This window comes from Marmota flaviventris, chromosome 9, assembly GCF_047511675.1.
Source record: "Marmota flaviventris isolate mMarFla1 chromosome 9, mMarFla1.hap1, whole genome shotgun sequence".
Classification (NCBI taxonomy): Eukaryota; Metazoa; Chordata; class Mammalia; order Rodentia; family Sciuridae; genus Marmota; species Marmota flaviventris.
The window spans coordinates 84,392,307-84,408,337 of NC_092506.1; the positions used below are offsets into that span (position 1 = coordinate 84,392,307).

The 16,031-nt window shown below is 33.9% G+C and overlaps 1 pseudogene; it reads left to right on the top strand.

The window, feature by feature from the left end:
- Window positions 1-4,072: 4,072 nt before the first annotated feature.
- On the top strand, window positions 4,073-4,450 carry LOC114105068 (microtubule-associated protein 1 light chain 3 beta pseudogene; annotated as a pseudogene).
- Window positions 4,451-16,031: the final 11,581 nt, after the last annotated feature.

Consider the following 16,031-nt stretch of genomic DNA (forward strand, 5'->3'; position numbering starts at 1 on the left):
TTCTCCAGGTCTTTATGAACAAGCTACCTCTATAACACTCTCTTTCCCTCTTGGTACTGTGAAATTTATCACATGAAAAAAATCATACATTACTTTTTTAATCTCTCCTCATTAGGTTATAAACTTCATGTGAGAAAGTTTTGCATTTAGGATTTCTAATCCATTTGGGATTTAGTCTTTGGGGAGGCATATACTAAACTTTAAATCTCTCATAGCTTGTTTGGATTTTGTTTCTCTCAGGTCACACTGTTGTAAAACCACCTATGTTCAAATTCATTGAGGTTTGCAAAATTCCCTCCAGGCCTCTTTCATTTTATTTTGTATCATTTTTTTCAGTATTGGCAATTAAGTCTGGGGGCTCTTTACCAGTGAGCTACAGTTTGTATCTATCTATATATTTATTTAATTTTGAGATAGGTTCTTGATAAATTGCACAGGTTGGCCTTGAACATTCAACTCTCCTGCCTCAGCCTCCCAATTGCATGGGATTGTGGGTGTGCATCACTGTGCCTGCATAAACTTTGGAAGTTACATAAAAATGTATTTTATCAGTGTGTTTCATTTTTAAAAAAAATGGTTTGAGTTAAGAAAAATTGGTCAAGTACTGCCACCAATATATCAGGAAATTAAATTTCCTAGGTAGGATTTAAAAATTGACCAAACCTAACACATGGTTGTCTTGTACTTACATTTGAATTTGTATCTCAAAGGCCGTCAGATCTGTATATCTTAAGGATTTATTTAAAATTGCATCATTACTCATGTTGTCTCCTCATATATAACTTAAGGACTTAGCACATCAGTTATTTTCTTTAATATTTCCCAATTATTTATTAGAATCCCCATATCATGTATCTCATTTGTTTGGATTCTGAAAAACACTAAAAAAAGTAACATTTGTTTTGATGCCTTCCAAGAACACTACAACTTTTATATAGTTCCCCAAAACTGGAAAACTCTTTAAATGAACGACTTTATTCTACATCTTATTATATCATATTCTATATCATAAATTTTTATGTTAGTGAGTGGTAGCATGGAAAGTTTCTTTAAGTAGAGTCACTTATGCTATGACCTGTATTTTTCCCTCTTCATACAAAAAAAAACAACAACAAAATTGGTGCTTTGAACAGATAAAAGAGAAGAAGTCATGCCATCACTCTTTTTTCTACCCACCCTTTTTGAAATATATAAAAAAATTCCCTTTCATATGACCTTGGAAAACAAGAGTAAGAATCCTTATCATTCATATTTGTGTAACAGCTTTGACTTTGACTAAAGACATTATATGACATTTACTGATGTTAAATTAGTCTCATTTTTTTCTTTCAGCAATTATCTTTTAAGGAAATAATTACTGTATTGTGAACAAAACATTTTCTATATTTTCATAATTAAATTTGATTGTGTTTCTCTATGTACATGTTTTCTTAAAATAATATTCATTTCCATAGATGAATAGAGAATAATTATTCTAGTCTATGACATGTTTATAAAAGATGTTATGACATCCCATTGTTAATGTGTTAAGTTCTCTAAAAATAAGCTGTCTCTAATCTCAAGTTTATAAAGATGACAAATATTCTTGGGCAAACTACTAAAATGCTTAACTCTCAGAAGAGTATAATTTATTATTTTTCTAACACATTATGCAGTTAAAACATTTCCTATACACATTGTTGTTCCTTGCATGATATAATCAAAGACATATACATTAAGTCTTCTAATACCCAAATATAATCTATATCTTCATACATATATGTATAAATATATTAATTTGCAACACTATTTTAGTAGCTTTTTTTGCCACTGTGACCAAAAGGCCTGACAAAAACAACTTTAGAGATGGAAATTTATTTGGGGGCTCTTGGTTTCCGAGGTTTCAGTCTGTGGATAGCTGGCTCCATTGCTCTAGGCCTGAGGTGAGGCAAAACACCATGGCAGAGTGGGTGGCAGAGGAAAGCACATCCCAGTCCACCAGAAGGAGACTTCCCTCACCAAAGACAAAATATATACCCAAATAACTCAATTCCTCAAGCCACACCCTACCTTCCTACAGTTACCACCCAGTTGATCTCTAATGCACTGATGAGGATACAGCTCTCATAATCTAATCCTTTCACACATGAACTATCTTTCATTGTCTCGCACCTGAGCTTTTGGGGGATACCTCATATATGAACCATAACAAATTGTTCATACCACCTTCATCTCAAACGTTCTAAGATTTTTGTGAACATAATTTATTTCTTGGTGCAGAATGTATGATAAAAGGAACAAGAACTCTGGACTCAATTGTTATCACTGCCTCTCAACTCACAAACTCTATAATTCTTGAAAATCAAACTCATCATCTTCTGTCTTAGTCTGGAAGTCTGGAATGGGAATTATGCTTTTGAATATGTAAACTCAATTAAACTTGTGCAAGAAAAGGAGGAGCTTGTTTAGCATGTTTCAAGACTGGTAAGATATCTCATAAATCTTGATCATGGTAATGTGACTGACATCCAAATTGATTGAAATCAATTCCTGGAGTACTTTGAAGAGGCCAGTGTGTCACTCAACTTCATATTTTATTTTGTGTTTTTCTTCAACTTTGTAGTATCTTTGTTTAATATAAGTTTACATAGACAGAAAAACACCACTTTATAAAACAGCCAGTTTTAAATTTTATCAACACATAAATATATTTACAATTTAGATTAAACTCTACTAGCCTCAAATTCCCAGTTGATAGACAAGTTATTGACCTATTTTTTTTTTTTTTTGAAGTGATCATCACTGGGGCCAATCTCTCAGTGCCAGAGCATCAACATCAAATTATACAAACCCTGTTGGTTTCTACTGCAATTGAACAGGGTATAATGAGGTGAGAAGAGAGATTTAAATAGGAAAGGATTTGTTTTAGTCAGCTTTTTGCCACTGTGACTAAAGGACCTGATCGGAACAATTTTAGAAGGAAAAGTTTGAGGGTTCACGGTTTCAGAGGTCTTAGTTGGCTCCATTCCTCCAGGCTCCAGATGAGGCAGAACATCCCTGTGGTAGAATGTGGCAGAGGGAACAATCTCATACTGTGACCAGGAAGCAGAGACTCCACTCTCCAGATACAAAATATATACTTCATAGCCACACTGCCAATGAACCACTTCCTCCAGCTGCTCCCTACTTGCCTCAGTTACCATTCAGTTAATCCAGGGATTAACCTAATAATTTCTCCTCCAAATCTTGCATTGTTTCAAACATGAGATTTTGGGGGACAGCTGACTTCCAAACCTTAACAGGAAGTCTCAGTTTACAAATGTTGCTCACTGTCATGAAGGAGCTACTTTAAGAATGAAAATAGGTTTGGAGTCTGACAAGTTATTGATATTATATTTACCCATATATAAAATAATTATAATTCCAATGAGGTGGTTTCTTGCAACACCTTCCTGAAATGATATATAAATTCCCTTAGAGTTTTTAATAGACTTTAGTAAACCAAGTGTTGTGAAAGTTAAGAAAGTTTTTTTTTGTTAAGGTCTGTAAACAAGTCTGGATGGCTCCTGGCATTTTGCCAGATGGAGTGGTTAATGTTAAAGTCTGTAAACAAGTCTGGATGGCACCTGGCATTTTGCCAGAGGGAGTGGTTTGTGAAGTAACTCCAGCGAGCCATTAAGTGTGGAGATTCCTTATTGGTTGACTGCTGTATTGAGTTTATGTTAATTAGATAAGCTGTGTGGAATGTATAAATACCTCTGTTGTCCTACAATAAACGGCTCCCACTCCTGCTGTATCAATGTACACAAGTTGTTGTCACCCCCCAGTTATTTTGCCCAGCCAGCCGGACTGCAGCAGATTTTAGGTGTTATTGAATAGTGCAAGACTAGGAATAGAGGACCATAGTAGATACAGCGTGGTGACTGAGAAGGCCTTGCTGTCTGTGCATTTTAAAAAGCTTTTGGCCTGCCCCTGCCTGGCTCCCATGATGTGGCATTGGTCACTGGACTGAGCTGTAGGCTGAGAAGACACAAGGGAAGTTGCCATCACCAGAGTTGAACTCGCTGCTGGCAGTGCCTGGACCTCCAGCACCATGCCATTTACGATTATTTCTATAACCTTCAAGCAGCGCCACAAATTCAAACAAAGAGTAGAAGTGCGACTCACCAGATAGTAGTCTCCCACCAAGATCCTGGTGATACTAGACACAAGGGTGAGAAGCAGCTGCCTGTCCTGGATAAGACCAAGTTCCTCATACCTGACCACATTAATGTGAGTGAGCTTATCGAGATAATTAGAAGGCACTTGCAGCTCAATGCAAACCAGGCCTTATTTCTCTTGGTGAATAGGAGTGTAGCGTGGTGAGACATAAACCATGCCTGAGGTATATGACAGTGAGAAGAATAAAGATGAGGACCTGCACATGGTGTATGCTTCCCAGGAGACTCTTGGAAGCAAGTTGTCAATGTAAGACTAGGATGGTGATCTCAGAGATTTCTAAGCCCTTACCAAGGCAAAAAAGAGACATGACTGACACTGACTAGTTTATCTGCTCTGGCCATCAGAACAGCTGTGTTCCACCAAGGAGCTTTAGGAGTTTTTGTGTTTCAAGCCAAAAATGAAGCTCCAAAAGAGCACACTGAGCTTTGGAAAACTATTTTTTTTTAACCCAGGCACCTTGTTTTCAAATTTTATAGGTTTAAAAATTAAATACTTTGCATCCTAAGTTGCCCAAAAAAGAAAAAAAAAAATACACCTTCAAGTTATTTGAATGTTCTTCTTTCCCCCAGTAGAATCTTGCAGTTTGAACAGCAACTTGCAGGACATTCAGAGAAACACCAAGACTCTTCCCGGTTTAGAGAACTTGGCACCTTTTCATAGAAGAGTTTCTATTGAAGTACAGCAATCTCCTTAAGTGGATATCTATGCACATGCCCCCAAACATTTTAGCTTTTGCAAAGAACAAGGTCAAAGGGAGGCCTTGTGCATGATTCAAGGTTCCTGATCCCTAGCTACAGCAAGCCATGCCCCAGCAGTGCAAGAAAGTTCTCCTTTGGGTTTCTTCTCTAGTAGGTTAACACAGGAAAGTACCACTGCTCAGTAGAAAATAGGGGCCTTGAACTGTATGTGCATTTGGCCTAGTATCTTAAAAGGCTATAGAGAAAAGGAGCATTTGTTTTTCTTCCTGTTTGGGATTTTCTCTGTTCTGAGACTTCAGATTGGAGCCTCCTTTAGTGAGTGACCAAGCACTGTGCCCATGAATTCTTAGGATGCAGTAAATAGGAGAAAATTGTACAGCCAAACAACACTGGCCTCTCAGACGCCCTCCTTTGTTTTTTGGCTTAAAGCTTCAGATACCTTTTCATGTTAAGTGTGTAATTAAAATGTTCTCAAGTTTTAAGAGAAGTTGTGAAATCCCATTAGGATGCCCCCTTTCCTTGTCCACTGGGAAGAAAACAGCAAAAGGAGACTTATGATTTTGACAAATGTTTTCATCCCAAGTTACATATCCTCCAGATCCAACATGGAATAAGCCAGCAGTGTTTCTTGCTGCCTGCATGGGGCTGTTGACTCTGTTCCCTTCTTGGGAGTGTCTCAGAAAGACCAGTTACACAACTTCAGGACAAGGTAGCCCTTGTGTCTGTGGAGTAACTCAGCAAGAACCAAACCATGCACTAGTAAGGAGGGAAAAGGAACAGGGTGACACCCTACATTTGGGCTCCTCTCCTCAGGAACCTCCCTGCTCCTTATTGCACATGTCTGTCCAGGTGGCTAGCTTTTAATATGTTTATTTTTACATTAAGTAAATTCTCAAAGCCTGTTGTTTAAACTGTATACATCACTGTACCAGGGATTCCCATAACTACTGTGTGAATATAAGATTCCTCTAATACTGCATTTTTAAAAAACAAAGCAACACACTCAGAAAGCAGTTCTTATTCTGGAATATTTAAACAAATATGCTTTTAAGGCAGCGAGTGAGTAAATGCATAAATGTCAAAAAAAAAAAAAAAAAAAAAAAACGTTCCTGTGACCCATGTAATGATTAATTATTTAGAGGTGTGTTTGAATGGAGGCTGGAAGATCTGTGGCATTAAGCTGACATAGAGAAAGAAATTCTCTTTCATAAGTGGTATCGTAAATATATTCAGATTGGAGAAAGCAGTTTGATGTACACATTAGTTTGACTAAGAAAAACCCTATCAAAATAGGTAGTGATTGCTGTGTTGCAGAAATCAACACCAGCTCTTATTTTGGGCACTCAACTGAATTATATTTCTGCTTACTTCAAGCTGGAAACAAAGGACTATGTTCTGGCCAGAGATAGAAAACATATAGAAATGTCCAATTCTGCCTATATAGTGTATTTTATGCTCTTATCTTCTTAGTATTTCTAGGTTTTTGATGGTCTAGAAGACAGCAGCAACACAAGATAAAAGAATTAGCTCCATAGGTACCTGCTTATAGCAATCGCTCAATGGGGAAGCTACATGACAAAGAATGTCTTGGCATTTGTAAAATAAATAAATAAATACTGTGTTCACCAACTAAAATTCAAATTGCATTCTGTATATCTAGTGGTTATCCTGGCTCCAATGGAAGGTTTATGATACAAAGTAGAATAAAACTCCTGGGAACTTAACAAAAAGATGAAAATATGGAAAATGGGAGCAAAAATTCAATAATTAATAAAAGAAAGTAGAGGACAAAATTAGGTTATTCAAAATCTGAAAAATGGGAGTCTCCCATCTGAGACAAGTTATAATAGATGTTGGAATCATAAACATCACAATAATTATGATAGTAATTATAATAAAATGGCCCCTATGGGCAACATTATATATGAAAAGTATCAAGTAACACTTTACCATAACATTTCATAACACAGAAAATTTAGCACTTAAAAGAGTACAGATAATAAACATGTTTCCTAGAGGAAATTAACCTTAGAAGCCAAATAATAAAAATAAAATAAAATAATTTGGCATACCCTCTCTTTGATTTTTACTGAAATTAAAATAAAAAAAAATCCTTAGAAAAGAGAAGTGTGATATCCAGAATTTTGAGATTATTTCTAAGCACACTTGTGAGGGAGACATCCCGCCAACAACAACAAAAAACAAAACAAAACAAAGAAATAGTGGCCATTCACAGCAATCAGGCAGGATGAGGGAGGCTAAAGAAGGAAGCTTGTATGGAAGTGCAGGACTCAAGTAACATCTGATGTACATTTGGGGCACTGGGAAGATTGGTGATTTCTAGTTAAAACCTGGGAAAATAAACAAAAATGAGTTATGAATTCTAGGGAAAATGTATAAGAAAGGAATTAAGATAATATGCTCTTCAACTCAGTAGAAAATTATATTTGCTAAGTCACTATAATATAAATATTGATTATCAGTTTGATCAAATATATGGCATAACTGTATTTTAAGGATCAGAAGTGGTAAAATGTGTGTGTGCGTGTGTGTGTGTGCACACACACCTGAGTGACTGTGTATAAAGAACACTAACGTGGGCCAAAACACTCACTGCTACACACAATGACAAGTCTGTGATGAATGTCTATACTCTAATCTAGAAATAAACATGCAAGAAAATTAGAAAAGTTAAAGAAAATGTTTAGAGAAAAATCTAGGTAATTTTTAAAAAATGTTATGCTTGGGAAACAAATTACAGATTAGGCAAATTTGTGGTGCCTGCTATTCAAGACAGTGAGGTAGGAAGATTTCAATTTTGAGGGCAGTCTGGGCAATTTAGAAAGAGCCTGGTTCAAATAAATAAATAAACTAACAAATGAGTGAATAAATAAAGGACTGGGGATATAGCTCCATGTTAAAGAACATTATGTATAATCCCTAGTAAGTAAAGAAAAAAAATCAGAAAAGGGATTTCTACTTTCCATATTAGCACTGATATATTTTATGTTCATGAATATCTTTAACAAAATTATTTGTAAATGAATAGGCTATATTTAGTACATATGATATGCATACACACAAGCTATCTTTGTACTTATTTTACATTTAATTTCAGTTACAAGATATATATGATCTTAGTATGCACATATAATCCCAATTTAATGTATATTTTAATTGGCTTAATTGATAGAACTAAGTGGGTATATATTTTAGAGGACTACAACTCCTTGTTTTCTTCATTACTGTAGGGAAGATCACACCCAGAAATATTTTGACACAATTAAGCCTCAGACAGCTTTGTACTTAAGAAGGGATTAATTTTCTGAAATGCTCCAGGCGATCGGTTATTAAACAAATCCTTTCACCCAATTCAAGCACAGTAGACTATGATTGGCATTTTATCCTGTGGTAAGTGACAACTATTCATCAGAGATGTGAAAAAAGACTTGACCTTAAACATCCAGACTCAGTCCAACACTTTTTAAACTGAGATGGGAAAGATGTAAGTCAATGGATTCAATGACTAAACCCAAATCAATTTCTAATCACAAAATGTTTATTTTATATTTTCTCTTAACACCTTATATATTTAATTGACAATTAACGAAATGGAGAAAATTACAAAGAAAAACATATCCAGTACCTTTTCTATTCAAAACAGCTACTGAAAATACATTGGCCTATTTTCTCTCACTTACTGTTTGAGCTTTTAGCTCTAGTGATTATACTGTGCACATGTTTATCTTTTAATCACTTAATATTATACTATATGAAATTATTTATAGATTTTTATAAATGGAATTTTAATGATTGCAAAATGTATCATCATATCAAAAATGTCATAATGTATTTAGCAATTTTACTTAATGTTGAACATTCATTTTTCAATACCACAGTTAATGCTGCATTGGATGTTAACATTTTTGAAGATATTTCCTATGACAAAATCATCAGACATGGATTTAGCTCATTTTCAAAATGATAATGAATGCATACTTTCCCAAACATATATATCTAAACTCTAATATTAGTATCTTTCCATGAGCACGCTTTGATGGAAGCAACTGGTAGCACATGGGGTTCTTAGTCAATGGATATACTTCCCCATATGTGATGGATTTGCTTCTGTCCAGATAAAAGATATGTTGAAAACCTGACCCTCAGTACTTCAGAATGTGAAGTATTTGGAAATAAAGTGGTTGAAGATTAGGTGGTGATTAGGTCATGCAGGAGTAGGGTGATTAGGTCATGCAGGAGCTTCATTTGTGAACAGTGTCATTTAAAAAGAGAGAGGGAGACACAGATACAGGGGAAGACCATGCCATGAAATAATGGAGGCAGGGACTGAGGGTTCTGCAGTACCAGTTAAAGGACACCAAAAATTTCAGGTAAGCCATCAGTAACTACAAAGAAACAAACACTTTCTCTCACATCAGTTTCTGGGCAAGAATGAATTTTTGATTTTTGATTTCTAGCTTATAGAAATATAATAAATAAATGTTTGTTGTGTTAAGACACCTGGTAGTTACAACAGTTGTAGGAAACAGATATGCCATGCAAATTCATTCTTCAACACACACTACCCCACTACACACACACACACAAACACACACACACACATACACACACACACTATTACACACTCAAAACATAATCCCTACCCAATCTTCTCATGCTTTACTTCTCTACTAATTCTTTCTTCCTCAGGTACTGTTCTGTCTATATTTCTATCTCTAATAAATCTTTCCTGTTTCAGTCTTTGAGCTGATTGTATCTGGTCACATAACCAATCTCCTGTGCTGAACTCATCTTGCTTCAAAACCTCTAGGATTATTCATTTCTAGAGCATAAAGTCTCTTCTTACATTTTCTGATCCTCTAGAAAAAAATGCTATTTTTTAAAATCAGTCTCTTCATTTGATATCACCATATTTAATCAACTTTCTGACTATTTAGGCATTTATTGAATCACAGTGTTAGCAAAAACATACAAACAAAAAACCCTCTCATACTTATATTTTGGTTATTCCAGGTTCCTCCTAACAAAAATAAAATTTACATAAAGTTAGAAGGAATAAGGAAGTTTCTAGCATATTTATTATGAAAATAACTTTTTATTCATTGAGGGAAAATATCTTACAGCTACCAGGGATCAGTACTGAGCTTATGCAATGAGTTATAGTTTGAATAAACTTGTTATTTACATTTGAAGCCTTCATTTTTTTCAACTTTCAATGTTTAAAATGAATTTTAATAATAAACTGCCAAATTATTCATTTCACTTGATTTATAGCAATGTTTAGAGAACTGAGAAAATTGATTAAAATAAGTTGCTGTTGTGTTTGTCATCCAGAACTATAAATTTTGTAGTAGTTTTAATAATTCCTTTTGCTCAAATATAAACTAAGTCTTTAGTTTGCTATTATTCAGGACTAGTATAAAGCAGAAGGGGAATACACCCCCTCCATAAATTTTATGAAGTCTCTAAGGCCTGAAAAATATTTAATCTAAGTAAAAATAGTTCTTTTCCAGTCAGATGCCCCATCAAGACAAGTGTCTGTGTCTCTTTTCTAACAACCTTACCTTTTTTTTTTTTATCTCTTTGGATATATAAACTCCAAAGCTCCCATTGCTATTATTGACAGTTTTTCCCCAAAGTGGCAAAGAATCTCTCTTTGATCAAATTTTGGCCAGGTTCCTCTGACCAAAAAAGAGTTCTTTTTTGACTAGTTCTTTTTGGGGGCTATGTGTTCTTCCTTGTATAACACGGTTTTATTAAAAACTTTTCTAAATTGGTTTACCCTCCATACCTGCATTTCTGATCAAATTCCTTATTTTCAAATGTGGATTCTGATCATCATGGCCTTTCTTTGGCAATAATCCCATTAAATTTGTTGAGCCAGAATCCCATTCTTACCCTGGTGCTTCCTTTCAGTGATTTCCAACTGACTGGCATTCTGCTGCTTAGCTGAACGCTCTTCTCATTCTGTTTTTAGAACCAAGCCCAATGTTATACTGAGGCCTCTTTTTTCCTATTATAATGATTTTGTTTCTCTTTGATAAAATTTGTCTTTATCTCTTTAACTTCTGTCTTGCACTGGTCTTCTTTAACAAATGTAAGACATTTTCTTAGAAATATCTAGAAAAAAATGTGATATGTTTACTCTAAAAATCTTTTTGATTTTTGTCAATAACTAACAGGCCATGTTGAAAGATAATTTTCCATTTTTCTCATATTTCTACATAGTCTTGATCTACTAATATGAGGATGAGCATTAAATAAGAGAAAGATGCTTAAAGACATCATACTCCCTGAGAAATCCAGTAAGTAAAGATATAGATCTCTCCTTCCCCAAGCAGATGCCAGAATATTGATAAATCTTTCTCACTCTGATGGGGAATACATAGCCAATGGATTTATTAACTTGAGGGTTACTCTATCATAAAGCTTTCCATTACATGTGTGTGTATTATCTTTCTTGCACCATGTTTGAAGCATGAAGTATGGATGCAAACTCTTCACTTTGGCTGCTGATTTTGCAGTGGGTGATAAACTATCTTTGTCACTGACCCACAGACAGATATTCATGCATATATGTCAATATGAAATGTTTATATACATACACACATACACAGTACATGTTTATATGTACCATAACATACATAATGACAGGCTAATTTATTAGCTTACAGTAGGACAAAAACTGAAAACACTTCTGACTTAACAGGTCTCTTACATGTCTACAAGATTGAGAAAAGTTTAAAATTTCTTGGGTCAAATTTGTAATATAGGATACCCATTAGATCACAATATTTCATATAACTAAATTCCTTGATTTTGAAAATACACTGTGGGTATGTAAGAGACTGTCCTGAGTTTTAGAAAATATGCACTGAAGTACTACAGAATAAAGAAGCATGATATCTGGGACTTATACCAAATGATTCAGAAAAAAATAGTGAAAAGAAAAAATTGTGAAGTAAATGTAAGGAATGCTCTCAATTAGTGAAACTTAGTGAAGGTCATTAGGGAGTTCCCCAGGTTTCAGAAAATCTTAATAATCAGACATAAGTACTTTTATCAGACCTTAAGGGAGACTACCAAGTGTTAGTGATTTTTCAAAAGGGGTAAATTAGGAAGATAATAAGGTGAATTTTACAGGAAGAGAACTGTTTGGGATTGGGGGACATGATAACAACATGCCTTTGAGTTGGTGAGCACAGTAAGAGGACAGTCTTGTTGTGATTCTCAATGGTTTTGAGTGATCTGTTATACTTGGTCATAGTCTCATTCTCTTGAGTAGGTACTTTCGGAAAGAGCAGCTCACATATTTTTACCAGACTGTAGTTTTTTAATGGGACAGGTAATTATATTGGTTTCAGGACTGATCTTGCAAGTTTTAGTAAATTGTAATTATAGCAGAATGAATTTTTAAAAAATCTTATTTTCACCTTTTATGTAATCATTAGGGATATAAAATATTTGATAATTGGAAAAGATTGTTCAAAAATAGAGACTGAAAATTAAATGGGCAAACATAGTTAAAATAAAGGCCTCTATCATTTTAGTTATCACAATTCCTTGGCCGTACAAGGGTAATTAATTTCTTAACTACATTTCATTTTTGCTTTAGTGACATTACTGATTTACATAGTCAAAGATCTCTATTATCCTATGAATAGTTTGTTTTGTTCTGTTGTGTTTCTTATATTCTATTCAGAAATAAAGTCTGAATTCACAAAAAAACATGTTGCCAGAATTCATATAATTTCATATAAAATATAAGTAGCCAATGTGAAAAGCATATCAGCCTGCTTCCATAATTAATTACAACAACAAATTATAATTAATTATGCTGTAGCTGCTTGACTCATGTTTGTATTCACTGTTTTGTAAAATAATGCTGAGAGTTACTTGTCAAGAATATTAGCAACCATAAATACCTACTGTGTAATGTTTTATTCTTCTCCTTTCACAATATATTAAATTCATGAATTTATTGTGTGAAGTTGCTCAAAAATGATAAATATATTTTGAGTCAAGGAAACCAAAGTTATTATTTTAAATTTTGGGATATTTTCTTGTCATCATTCTACAAATGTGTAAGTATCACATTGATGGCACAACAATCTTTAAAAATGAAGACTGTCATTGCATTTTCAACATCCCCAATGTACTACTTCACAACTTATATTTATATACCAATGTGTTTATATATACATGTATATGTATTGTCCCCCACATATCTTCATATAAAACATACATTATAAAATATGATACACAGAAATGCATACTCAACATGTTGTATCTTCAAAATTGAGGTAAAACAACAAATTATTCTTAACTCATTAACTATAATATCTCTGTTTCTCTCTCTCTCTCTCTCTCTCTCTCTCTCTCTCTCTCTATATATATATATATATATATATATATATATATATAAGATTAAACTCAGACATGCTTTACAACTGTGCTACATCCTAAGACCAGATTTGCTCCAAGTTGGCCAGGTTGTCCTCAAGCTTGTGATCCTCCCGCCTCAGCCTCTCAAGTCTCTTGTATTACAGGCATATACCACCATACCCAGCATGTATTTACTTATTTATATGCAGCCATATGCTATTTTAGAGTCAAATTTCTCAGCCTTATATTTTAATGTCACCTTTTGCTCTTTAGCATGTTTATTTCCTTAGAAGCCTAAGTACCAATTCTCAGCTTCCTAAATATTGTCTAATGTTATAGGAAAAACAAGCAAAAGTGTTATATAAAAGAGGCCTTCTCAACATTCTCAAGCTTCCTTTATGGATGAGCATAAATTCTGGAGACTCATTTGCATTTTTCAAAGTCACATTTACACATTTTCCTGTTGCATGCATCTGTGGTGACACATTCACACTACACTTCTTAAAGAATCATCACAGAAATAGTTTTATAAATAATTGAGATAACTGAGCTGGCCCAAACCACAAAAATATAATTTAATGCATTCATAAGTAATACATCTGCATTTATATATATCTAATATCATAGAATTTTATGTTAAATTCATGAATAACTGTCACATTAAAGATTGTCTTGATCAGCAACCACCTTCTGAGTCTGTTCATTATTCATGACTTTTTTAGACAGTTTTCTTTTTAATAGTCCTCCTTGATGGTTTGAGTTTTTGCTACCATATAGTTCTTTTGAAAAATAGACTCTAGTAAACTTTAATTAATCCACTTCTACTTGGAGAGAAAAATTTCAGTTTCTACACTCATGGGGTAAATTTAGATATATTATTTAACTTTGTGTTAGTTCTTATTTTTTTTTAAATTAGGTTGCATGTTAGCAGAATAATGGAATTGTAGTTAAGAGGAAGGCTGTGGAGAGAGATTGAGTTGGAATCCATGTTCTGCCATGTGTACCACCTGCATCATCTTTGGCAAGTATATTTATCTTTGTGCCTTAGTTCTTCAACTGAAAAGAGATTCTCAAACCAGAAAGGCTTTATGGAGATTAAAAATGAATTAATCCGTGTTAAGCATTTAAAAATAATACCCTTCTAAATGAGTGAATAATTAATTGGCATATATCAAAGACAATAATGCTATATGGTATTCCTTGGAGGATAGAAACAGGTGCTATCATACAAAGTTTATAGAAGTCACTTTTCAAAAAGTATGTAACCTCAACGTTAGATATTCAACTTGGAAATTATAGAACTATTTACACAAGTATGCAAAGATAAATGCCAAAAGTTTTATCACCGATAATACTGAAATATAGAAAAAGAACTAATTTTCTACAATTAAAATAGCCAATTAAAATTTTTGCAGTTCATTGGTTCAATATCTTGTAGCTGATGCAAAAAACAACAAAGGAAAAAGTATACATATACTTTTAATGAGGTAAAAATATGAAACAGTATGATTCCATTTTAAAAAAAAAATATGTAACTATTTAAATGTAAAACATGGAATACATACCAAAGTGTGATGAAAAAGGTAATATCAGAACACCTTTTAAAACAACAACAAAAATTCTCAATGCATCAACTAGCCTATGGCATATAGAAAAACGCTGATCATAGATGCATGCTATATTCCAGAGTTTTCAGTAGATATCTTTGGTGAGCAAGGTGCAGGAAGCTATGGTTTTCTATTTAATAAATGCCTGTATTGTATAAACTTTTCAAAATAGACATTCATTACTTTTGTAATAATAATAATATTTGGCATTAATATACAGAAAAAACATGATGATCAATATACGGATTTAATAGTTTGGGGACTTAGTGCAATTACTGCCATTCTAATGAAAAGAATCAATATATTTATTTTTATTCTTTACTTTTTCCCAAATGATCAGGTATGGGTAGTTTAGCTTATCCAGTGCTTACAAATATGACTTCACAATTGTGGCTCTGTTTATGCTATTATCCAGGTCTACACTTGTCTTCTCTATTCAAATTCTAATTTTTTAAACCACATAATTATTTTTTATGAAGGTTCGTTTTCCTGTTCATAGTTTCATAAATTCCTTTGGAAGTTTTGGCTGTACCTTTTGATTTGACTATCCTATATCTTAAATTGTCATATTTTATTAGTATTTCTTTTTATGATTATGTATGTATGTGTATTTGTAAGCTTTTTTTTATGATAATGATATACCTGAGGTCACTAACTTTATAAAGATAAAAAGCTTATATAGCTGCATTTTTGGAGGTTCATAGTCCAAGATCATTCAGGTATATTTGGCCCCTGGGGAGGGTAGCCAGTGATAACACAACTTGGCAGGAATTCTTTATGTGTGTGTGCACACACGTATCTGTGAGAGTAAGGGTTTATATCACCAAAAAGGAAGTGAGAGAGGGAGAAACTGGCACCCCATAATCCCTTCCAAGGGCTGACCTTCAAAAGCCTGAGTTCTTCACACCAGACCCCCACTTCCCAAGGGTTCTGTAACCTCTCAGCATCCCACTCCAGAAACCAAGATTTAATCCCAATGGACTGTTGCAGGACACTCAGACCACACTCAAACCATGGCATTATTCCTCATACCTTGGGGGCTAGCATTCTGCTAGCTTCTACACTGTATTTAACATGAAATGATACTGGATTTTATCAAAAGCCTTTTCTGCATCTACTA